The sequence below is a fragment of the Acomys russatus genome, chromosome 24 (assembly GCF_903995435.1).
Source record: "Acomys russatus chromosome 24, mAcoRus1.1, whole genome shotgun sequence".
Classification (NCBI taxonomy): Eukaryota; Metazoa; Chordata; class Mammalia; order Rodentia; family Muridae; genus Acomys; species Acomys russatus.
Window position 1 is genome coordinate 26,344,034 of NC_067160.1, and position 11,332 is coordinate 26,355,365.

Genomic DNA, 11,332 nt, shown 5'->3' on the forward strand with positions numbered 1-11,332 from the left:
GTGTGTGTGTGTATAAATGATTAAACATAGTGTTGCTTATATGTATATGTTTTTATGGCTGACCAATGAGGTGGCTTATCCCTGGGAAAGAATGATTTTCTCTCTCTGCAGACGCTAATTGCTCTTCCTCGAGGGCCCCATGGCATTTTACCATCTACGTTGGGACGTTGACTGTTGAAGCTGTCTAGGTCTTGTTGTTGAGATTTTGTGGGCTCAGCTTCCTGTTAGAGCTAGAAGGCACATTCTCACAGCAGACTTCTTGGTCCTCTGGGTCTTAAAATCTTTCTGTCCCTTCTTACATGATGTCCTTAGGCCTTGAGTGCCAGAGTGTGTTTTACCTTTATCAATTTGGGCAGGGCTCCCCAGTTGGCTCTCTGTAATGGTCTCCTGTTGCTGCAGAAATAAGCATCTACACTCGTTATGCTGGACCAGAGCACAGGCTGTCCCCTCTAGGGTGGGCCTACACTCATGCTGGGCCAGAGCACAGGCTGTCCCCTCTAGGCTGGGCCTACACTCATGCTGGGCCAGAGCACAGACAGGCTGTCCTGTCTAGGCTGGGCCTCAAGGATGGCTATATGAACAACTGGGTAAGGTCCTCGTGTTTGTTACTAAACCATTCACCTTTAAGTAGTTTGTTACTTTGCAATAAATAACTAGTACTGGTTAAAAGTTTCTTTAAGACTGATTCCTTTGAGAGAATCCCCAAGTTGCTGGGTGTGTGTATGCGTCCCACAGCCTTGCCACACGAACACCAGCATGCACTCCTTCCAGCCGTGGAAGAGATGTTACTCCTGCCTTCGAAGCCATGCTTACTATCTAGATAATTTTCACTAATAAACTATCACCTTTTGAATTTTGAAACGAGGCTGTCTTCCTAATCATTTGAGCGACTCTAGTATTGGCTTGTTCGCTCACAGGCTTTGTCCCATATTGTGAAGCACATCTAATTTAGGTGGTTTTAGAACTATGGAAACTGCCTCTGATGTCTGTTTTTGGCCCGTCACACTCAGAAGCATGTTCCATGTTCAGGTAAAGGTTGAGTCTGGCGAGGTGATGAGGCTACCCTTGCTAAGAACATGCACAAGGCCTGCACAGGCTCCTGGTGAGCACTGAGAAGTGACGGGTGTAAGAGTCCTAAGTTACAATAATAAAAGTAGCATCCGGTGTTGTAAGCGATGGATGGCTAAATCAGGGTATAGGACCTCTGGGAGTCCTATAAATATTTTAGTATTTAGTATTTATCTCTAGTATTTAAACCTGGGGAGGCACTGACAGAGTTGATAGCTGCTGCTCTTTTGAGAGTCTGTTCATCATGTAGGGTGGTGGTCTCATTGGATGCCTAAAGAAAAGCAAACAGTGAGTAAGGAATACACCAGCTGCTGACCTCTGGCCTCCATACATGCACAGCTACAGCCATGTGCCTGCAAATAGCATCTCTCAGACATGTTCACATTAATTTTCCTGATGATTTCAAATATCTCAAAGCCTTTAACCATGAAAATATTGCAAAAACTATGGGAGCCTCGATAGCATTATGGGATGGCATCAGGGTGGTAAACTTTGTAAGAGAAGAACACATTAGAATGAAAAGTCTGAAAAAGAATGAAAGCCAATTTTCCTCCTTATACATGAAGAAAGAGCTGAGACTATAATAAACGGTGCAGGTATGCTACATGCAGCATAGACCAATTTCTGAAGATCAGTGAGCAAAGCTGGCCCTCCGTTTACTCAGGCTTCTACCAGAAGGCACTTTGTGCACATAAGTGAGCACATTCTGAAGAGAGGACAATAATGGCAGTGTTGGCCCGAGCAGACTAGCATCAAAATTGTAAGGGTGTGGGGGACATGGTCGTGTAGGCCTAGAATACCACTGCTGGGGTGCCTGAGTCAGGAAGATTAAAAACTTGAGACCAAATGACTACATACTGAAAACTTGCACAGCATATTTTCTTTGTGTCTTTGTTCAGACCCACATCTGTTGAAATTATACGGACAAAGTGTTGGTATGTATACAGCATTGGGCTGAGCATTTTATGTTTGCTTAGTCATACAGTCAGCTAGCTCCAACTGAGTATTACCATTGCTGAACAGGGAAGCCCACGTGAAGGACAGGTGGCAGCTTGTTGGAACTGCATAGGCTCTGCAGACTCACGCACTTTCTTCCAGGTGATTATGCTTGTGGAAATTATTTTATCAGGGCTTAAAAGTCTGCGAGTCTCATGGTTGCTACCTCACTAACTGTAAATGAGTCTGACAACGAGATCATAATGGAAAGGATTCTTTTCCAGTGACTGAGGAACTGTGCCCAGGTTTCCAGTGTCATGATACCTGGGAAAAGGATGAGTCACCTGAAAGATGATCTGTGCTCCCAAGTCACATAAAGAGACTGTGATGAAATGGTGAAGTCTTTTATCCAGACACTGACACGGGCAGGTGAGCCAGCCCTCAGCCCGCCCAGAGACAGCCAGCCACAGTGAAACCTGTCCGTCTTACATGGAGCGTATTTCACAGCTCATCCTGCTCCTCAAACTGTTTGGTTCCCAGAGGTGACTGAGGAGCTGAAACACTTCAGCTTTCCTGCTGCCTCTTTAAGATCCTGTCGGGCCATTATGGATCATTCCAGAGCTCCCCACCAGTCATGTGCTCACTGACATGCTCTTGGTGTGCACGCAGGCATGCTAGTTTGTGTGGTTTGCTTGTCTTTTCAAAGTTTCTGTGGGCAGCCAAGTGAATATGTACATTCCCCACAACTAGAAAGAGTGCTAGCTACCTCTTACCTTTCAATGGTCCTGAAGACAGTGTGTCATATATATATATATATATATATATATATATATATATATATATATATATATATATATATATATATATATATATATATTTTAGACCTATCATTAATATAGCATTTGATGGATTAAAGATGCCAATGAAACTGCCTGCCAGGCCTTCCCATGAGGAGGTGCTCAGCCTTTGAGTACATCCTGGGAACAGTGTTAAAACTGGGCTTCCACATATCATTTTAATTCAGCTTCATTGAGACAAATATTTTCTGGCATTATCATCATCATCACCATTATTATTGGAGACAGGGTCTCACTCAGGTACCTTAAGGTACCCTGCTAGACCTCCTGGCCATCCTCCTGACTGAGCCTCCCAAGTGCTGGGATTGTAGGTGTGAGCCCCCATACCTGGCTAAAAAGTTTAGCTTTTATTTGCATAGATAGGTTAGACTCTGTTTCATGAATTCTTCAGTAGTTCTGCTTTGTAATCATATTTTAGAGCTTAGCAATGTTTGACTAGAGTACATCTGCTTCCAGGGACAGGCTGAAAAGGGCCATGCCTATAGTAAAGGGCTTTAATAAGAGGCTCCCAACAACCAAATTCAGTAGTTGAAAATGAATAGGTTAATGCAAAGTGGGACTTTAAGAAAGCTCTCCAGATTGCTTTTCTCTGCTCTCTAACATTGACCACATTCCTCTTAAAGGGGGAGAGAGGTTCCATCTGGTATAGTTATTAATGCCATGAAGCAACATGGCAGTTTTTCATCACCCTGTGTTTGTGGTGGGCTTGTATTTCCTACATCTCATTGGGTGAACAGAGCCATGGATAGATTAGCTCTGGTCTAAGAGTTTTGAATGCAGTCACCATGCATTGGTATTTGTGGTAGGTATTTTATTTTTTTGTTTGTTTTATTTGCACTGCTGGGGGGGGGGGTGGTCTAATTGTTCCCTGTAGCGCAGCAACCATTGCTCTTCATGTGGCTTCTCTTTTATTGTGATCAGCTACAATCAATGCAGTTCCTACCAGCTCATGATGGACATGCACCATGAGCAAAAAAGACACTTGTGTTGTTTGACGTGCCTGAGCTATTTGGTCCTACAGGAGCTGCGCCCCAGTTTAGGGTCCCTACCGTGCTGGCTAGCAGGGCACTGGATTAGAAGGAAATAAAAGCTCTGGTAGGGTCTCACGTCTTCTTTCTCTAGGTTCCACCACTTAGCTTGAGGTTGTAGCTCACGCCTATGACATCAGCACTCTAGAGGCTGAGGCAGGAGGACCGCCTTGAGTTTGAGGACAGACAGGGATCTGTCTTCAAACAAAAAAAGAAACAAAACCCCATAACCCTCTCATTGAAGAATAGCCCCTAAAAAGAGGTAGAGTTTACAACAGAGACTCTTGAGTAGAAAACTAGGCTTTTTGAGAAGCAAGTAGGTGATGGTGCAGACATTGCCATGCAAGCAAAAACTGAAATGTTTTTTGCCCTAATCTCAGGAGAGAAACGTAATGGTTAAAAGACACAGAGACACCAAGAAAAGGTGGAGGGGACTAGCTTTTGATCCAAGGAGGTTTTGGCCCTTTGTAAATTTGTGTGAATTTATCTAGTAAAACACCCACATTATCATCAAACTCAACTGTGGGAGATTCTGCTGTTCCCAGAACATCGTCAAGAAAGATAAATGGCCGGTTACCAGTGGATAGAGACGCTAGTAGGAATAGCAAAGGAAAGCAAATGAAAGGCATCGAGACTAGGGAGAGAGAAGTAAAAAACTCTCTGTTTCAGATGAAGATCTTACAATTCAGATACAATACAGACAATACTAAGGAATCTGCAAGAAGAAACTAAGAGAAAAAAATAGTCAAGATGAAATTTCAGTTATACTTCTGTGTTCTTGTGTGTGTGTGCGTGTGCACGCATGCATGTGTGGGTGTTGGATGTGTGTGAGCTGTGGCACACCTTTAGGAGGCAGAGGACAGCCTTCGCTTTAATTGACACATGGTCCCTTGTTGCTGTGTGTGGCAAGTTCTCTGGCTCTCGAGTTTTGGGGTTCTGCCCCTGTTTCCCTTCTTGCCACAGGAGTGTTAGGGTTATAGGTCCGTAGCAGCACATCCAGCAGGTAGGCTCTGAGGAGCCAAAGCAAGTCCTTCTGCTTACACACCAGGCGCTTCCCCACTGAGCCATCACTGCCACCCTCTCTGTTCTAACAATAATACAATCTGAGTAAAATTATAATAATCCCATTGGTAGTAGAATCAAAAAGAATAAAATATTAAAAAATAAATGTAAAAACAGCCAGGCGTGGTAGCACCAGGCCTATAATCTCTAGTGCTTTGGGAGGCTGAGGCAGGAGGATTGCAAGTTCCATGTCAGTCTTAGCAACTTAGTGAGACCTTGTCCCAAAATCAGAAGTAGAAAAGAGGATGAACTTAAGAGCCCTTGCCTGGCATTCATGGGGAATCCCTGAGTTTAATTCCCAGGAGACACAGGACAATGGAGGAATAAAGGAGAGAGGAGAACAGGAAGGAGGAAGAGGATGGGAACAAGAGATTATGACTTATGCTGTATAAATCATTGCTGGGCGTGGTGGAGCACGCCTTTAATCCCAGCACTTGGGAGGCAGAGGCAGGTGTGTCTCTGGGAGTTCGAGGCTGGCCCAGTCTACAAAGAGAGTTCCAGGACAGCCAGAGCAACAAAGTCTCCAAACCAAATAATAATAACAGAAGACTGTGTGGCATTGTGGAAAGAAAATCTTAATTGACGGGGGAAAAACATACCATTTTCACAGATTGAAAGATTTGATGTTATGACAATAAATCCTGAAGTTTGTCTATATATTTAACACAATCCCCATCAAAACATCAGACAGCGCTTTTGTAGATATTGATAAACTGTTTTTATACTTCACAGTGAAGTGTAAGAGAGGAAGAGCCAAATCCAGACAAGAGAGTCCTCTCCTGACAGGTGAAGGGTCACATGATAATTTTGAGATGGGATTTTGAAAATGGAATCAAGATCACTTAATGGGTAAAAAACGGACAGCTGGCTTTCTGAGGTCATACTTCAGAACTAAGGATGGCCACAGCCGAGACAGCCGGCAGCAACTGTCAGGGATTCTCATGCACTACTGGTGGCTTTGTACAATAGCACAGCCATTCTGGAAAGCAGTTTGAACACTTACTGGATGAGACCCAGAAGTGCCGCTCCTAGGTGCATACTCAAGAGACTTAAAAATACGTCCACGCAGAAGCTTGTGCTCATAGCAGCATAATAATTAAGAATGTGAAGCAAGTCAGATGCTGCTAGCTGACACAGGGATCAGGATGCTGTGTACACATGCTGTGGAATATTATTTGCTAATAAGGGATACATACATACTATAATCTGTAAGAACACTGAAAATATTATTGTAGGTGAAAAAGCCAATCATAAAAGCCACATTGTATGATTCTCTTTCCATATAGTGACTAGGACAGCGGATGCTACAAGAACAGCAAGTGGGTGAGTGCATTTGACACAGAGAGTAGACAGAGCTGAGGGATTGCTTATTAACTTCTGGGAAAGTAGATGGTAATGGCAGTTGCACCACTGTGGGTATATTAAAGACACTTAAATTTTATACTTTTAAATGTGTGAGTGAATTGCATGGTGTTTAAATTTATGATGAGTTAAAAACATTAGGAAGTCAGCCAGGCGGTGGTGGCACATGCCTTTACTCCCAGCACTCTGGGAAGGCAGAGACAGGCAGATCTCTGAGTTTGAGGCTAGCCTGAGCTACAGAGTGAGTTCTAGGCCAGCTAGGGCTACACAGAGAAGCCCTGTCTCAAAATACCTAATTAAGATAAAAAAAAAAAAAAAAACAAGTTAAAATTACAAAGTAATAGGAAAGACAAATCAGAGATGACCCAAACAAACAGGAAAATCACCTGCCCCTATCTTACATGGTATGGACATCTATATGAGTGAGTGAGAGACAGAACACTTGCACAAGAGACACTTAAGCAATGTATCTGTTCATCAGTCCTCGGAATGTCAGCTTCACAGCCATCACAGGTAAGACTCTGCAACGCTACACGTGTCAGGAAAACAAACATCCGCATGGCCTTCTTTGGACAGGAGAGTCGGACTGAATGCATTCCTTTGGATTCTTAGATTGATGGATTGAGTCTTTAACGTCTTCCTATGATTGGGTACCCACTATAACTATATGGTAAGGCTCTAAGAATAGTTTTCAGATTTTCAGTAACCGGGAGGTTGAGTTACAATTATCCCATTCTAAGCAAAGAGAAACTATGTTAGCATATGTGGGTGCTTGAGATGACAATGACCCCCACACACCTGGATACTTAGTCTTCAGTTGATGGCTATTTGGGGTGTATTAGGAGGTGTGGCCTTGCTGACGGGAGAAAGTCACTGAGGGCTGGCTTTGAGGATTCCAAAGACAGAAAGGTGGGTCTCTCTGCCTCCTGCTCTCCTGTTCCTGTCTCCACTCTTTCTCCACCATCATGGGTGCTAACCACCTGAAGCCATAAATATTGGAGGAAGGTCTGATGTATTTTGATGCTAATTACTGCTTGCTGTCTCTGTGTCCCACCTTTTGACCAATAAAGGCCAATCACCTGGGCAGGGTAAATGAGATAGGTGTGGCTAAGCTTCCCAGGCTTGAGAGGGAGAGAATCTTGGGAAAGAGAAGACCGGAGGAAAGAGAGGAGAAGAGGCCATCATGGGTTAAGAGGAAGAGAAGCACATGGGTGGTCTGGATGGAGGATTTGTCCCAGATGAAGAACATTAGCAAGTATTTTGGATTAAGGATGGGAAGTAGCCTGATAGAAATTATTAGAAGCAGATGGCATGGGATTGGGGCAGGTATTCCATACATACCCCTCTATGGATTGATATCTGCACAACCCCAGGTTAACTAAGGCTATTTTAAAATATAACAGGTTTCTGTGTCTTGCTTGATTGCTAGCAGGTTTTACTGAAGTAAAAATAATTATAGGCCTAATAATAAACATTATTCGGCTCTATTGATAATTTAAAAGAACATGTAAACCCAATTAAACACTTCATTTATAAGTTGCCTCGGTCATGGTGTTTTGTCACAGCAGTAAAAAAGTAACTAAGGCAGCATATTTCTCTAAGTAATTTACAAGAGTGAAGACCAGTGGAAAGTTAGGCATTGGCTGTTGCACTTAAAGTGGTGTGAGCAAGCACTCCAGGGTATCTGCCCCGAGGACAGGGCCCCACGTGGCTGGTGCCATGACGATGTTACCGAGAAGCGGCTGATCTTCTCCTGGGTCCTGACTCCACTGGCACTCAGCCTGGATGGACAGATGGGGCCTTCATTCCTCTCCATGTGTTCTGGACTTCCCCAGAGCTGGGTGAGTAATCCCAGAACTATCCTGCCTTTCACAGCCTACCAGTGGAAATTATACAGGCCCATGACTTGAGGGAGTCATGGCACCCCACTCAGGTCAAGGAGAAGGACTTGCTGTGGTTTGGATCTGGAATGTACCCCAAAGTCCATGTGTTAAAGGCTTGGTCTCCAGCCCCTGGTGCTTTGGGGAGGTGGTGAAGCCCCTAAGTGGCAGTGGAAGATCTGCACGTGATAGAGGGCATACCCGTAGAGCAGGTGGTAGAATGCAGCCCCTTTTTTTTTTTTTACTTATTATTCACTTCCTGTCCACGAAGCTGGGATTTCGCTCTGTCCCCCACTGTCACCTGAATTGTGGCACTTTCTGGAAGTGGGGTCTTAGTAGAACATGGAGATCATGTAGTTGAAGTCAAAGACAGGATCCTTGGTAGTGGCGATATCCGCTTGCATAGAGTGGAGGCCAATGCAGAGACCAGAAGCTGATACACTAACTTTCCCGACCCCTGAGTTTTACCATTTTTGGCTCACAGTTCCAGGAGATAAAGACCAGTGTGACAGGATAAAAGGACCAGACAAACTCCATTAAAAAAAACAAAAAACTCCATTCTGTGGTAAACCTAGCCAAGGGCTGAACCCAGATTCCAGAAAAACCACAAACTAGTCTAAACAGAAAAATATTCCCTAGCAACACAATCAGCTCACCTTGGGAAAGTCAAAATATACTCTCTGCTGGTCAAGCTGACCAGCAGGTGGTCTGGCACATAGCAACGACCAATCAGGAGAAGCCAGGCCAAAGTTCCTAATGCCCCATGACTGCTTCAACCAATCTTTTCGCCAAGCCTTGTAACTCCCTGCTTGCAGCTTTTCTGCCTAAATGCCATCCAATCATATATTGTAAAACCCATTTCTTTGTCTAAAACCTATAAAACAACAACAACAACAACAACAACAACAACAAAAAACCCTCTCTTGAGACTTGAGGTTGCTTCCTTGCATCTGCTGTGTGAGTGCATGGGAGAGGTGGCCCAGGTTCGAACCTGCATTAAAGACTTCCTTGCCATTGCATTTGGACTCGGCAGCATGGCTTGGGGTGACTAATCACATTGCACCCAAGAAATTAAACAGGGGTGCACACTGCCGCTCAGTGCCCAAGATCCCATGGGGTGGTGCCACCCACAGGTTCCACCTCTCCTACCCTAATCTAGAAAATTTCTCACACCTATGTCCAGAAGTTCGTTTCCATGGTGACTCTAGATCTAGACGCGTTGACAAGATTAACCGTCACATAGGTTTCTTTTATAGATTTCACGCAAGATGATTACAACGAATCAAATTAATGGAGATCTGCTGCATCTTTGCGCACGGCCCCAAAGGAATGAAGACATGACAGATACACATTCACAGAAGCGGGATCTCTTGTCAGCTCTCCCATGGAAGAGGCTGCAGAACCCTCGAAGCGGGACTGTCTGCTCAGCATGTTTATTACGTACAGTTGGACAGCCCGGCGAGGGGGTGTACGCGTTTAATCCCAGCACCTGGGAGGAAGAGGCAGGCGGATCTATGTGAGTTCGAGGCCAGCCTGGTCTACAAAGTGAATCCAGGACAGCCAGGGCTCTCTTACACAGAGAAACCCTGTCTTGAAAAAAACCAAAACCAAAACCAACCAAAATAAATCTCATACAGTTAAACAGGGAGTTGGGGTTATTATATACAATTGAATTAAGTGGCAGGGTTTACAGTATACCCCTGAACGGGAGACAGGCTTAGCTCAACAGTAGGAGCAGTCTCTATAGGGGAACAGTCTTCAGGGCGTAAATATTCAGAAGTACAAAGTGTTTCTGCACACACTGTCAACATTAGAACTTGAGACAGGAGGAATGACTTTCCAGCGCCCATGGGTCTAAAACACTGGGCTCCTTAATATGGCTTTGCCCATATCAAACAATACACATACTCACGGCTTCACTCACTACACAGATATGAAAAAATAACATTCGAGTCTGTCATGAATGTGGAGAGATAGGCACCACTTCACGTATCACTGAGAGTACAAACCATGCCTCCTCTTTGAAGAATCCCACTCGGCAGCAGGGAAATGTTCAATAAATTATGATACAGTTCCATGTGGACCATTAAGCAGGAAACGACAACAAAAACCTTCCTGGTAAATTCCTAGCGCCAAAGCCTGTAGGACGGCGCACTAACGGGGGGTGGGGGAGGGCGGCTGCCGCGGGCGCGCATGCGCGAGCAGGAGGCGGGGCTTTGTGCGGTTCTCCGCGCGCCGCGGCCACGCCCACTCCAATTTGCTAACACGTGATCCAGTGAGTCCCATCTGTGCCCACTGAGCTGCCCAGCCCTGAGGCCGAGCCTCCAGGCTCCAGCGGTACAGTTTTCGAGAGCCAGGGTCCGGTGGTGCGCGTTCCGGGCAAGCGGGACCTCGGCCGCGGCAAGCTGTGCGGGGAGGAGCCGTCCCGAGGCGAGACGCTCAGTCGGGGTGCCAGGGAAGTGAGTGCGGGCTGCGCCCCGGGTCGCACTGGGGGCGGGGACGGGACCTGGCCACCAGGTGGGCAGTGGTCGTGCACACCCCATTGACCTGCCCTCTGGCCAGGTCTCCTGAGCACCGAGAGCCTGAGCTAGTTCTGAAAGTCTCCCGCTGCTCTTGCAGCACTCTGGGGATTAGACCGGCTCCAGAAAGCGCCATCTGAGCTTGTTTTCCTAGAGCCTGCTGGAGCATTCGCGCTTGTTGTTTTTTTAAGGCTTTGATAGGAGGAGGAGGAGCCTGCTGAACTTTGGAGGAGAAGGTGAAGATGAGAGTACTTACAGGTTTATTTGTAGAGATATCCTAAACTAGATGAGGACAAGACACTATGCATTTGTAAGTCGAGTCACATTTGTCCCTTAAGGGTTTCAGCCGCTGTTATTATTGGTTTGTTGGTTTTCTGAGACTAGTTATGCTGGTCTCACCTTGTTTAGCTGAAGGTAGTCTTGAACTCCCGATCCTCCTCCTGCCTCAGCCTGCCTAGTGCTAGTGTTACAGGCTAGTGCCGCGATATCCCGCACTTTTATTATTATTTTAATTATTCCGTTTTTCCATTGACAGATTTTTGGTTGGAAGCTTTATTTTCTAAATCATTTCACGCTAGATTTCATATATTATAGTTAAAGGCAGACTCAATTGTATTTGG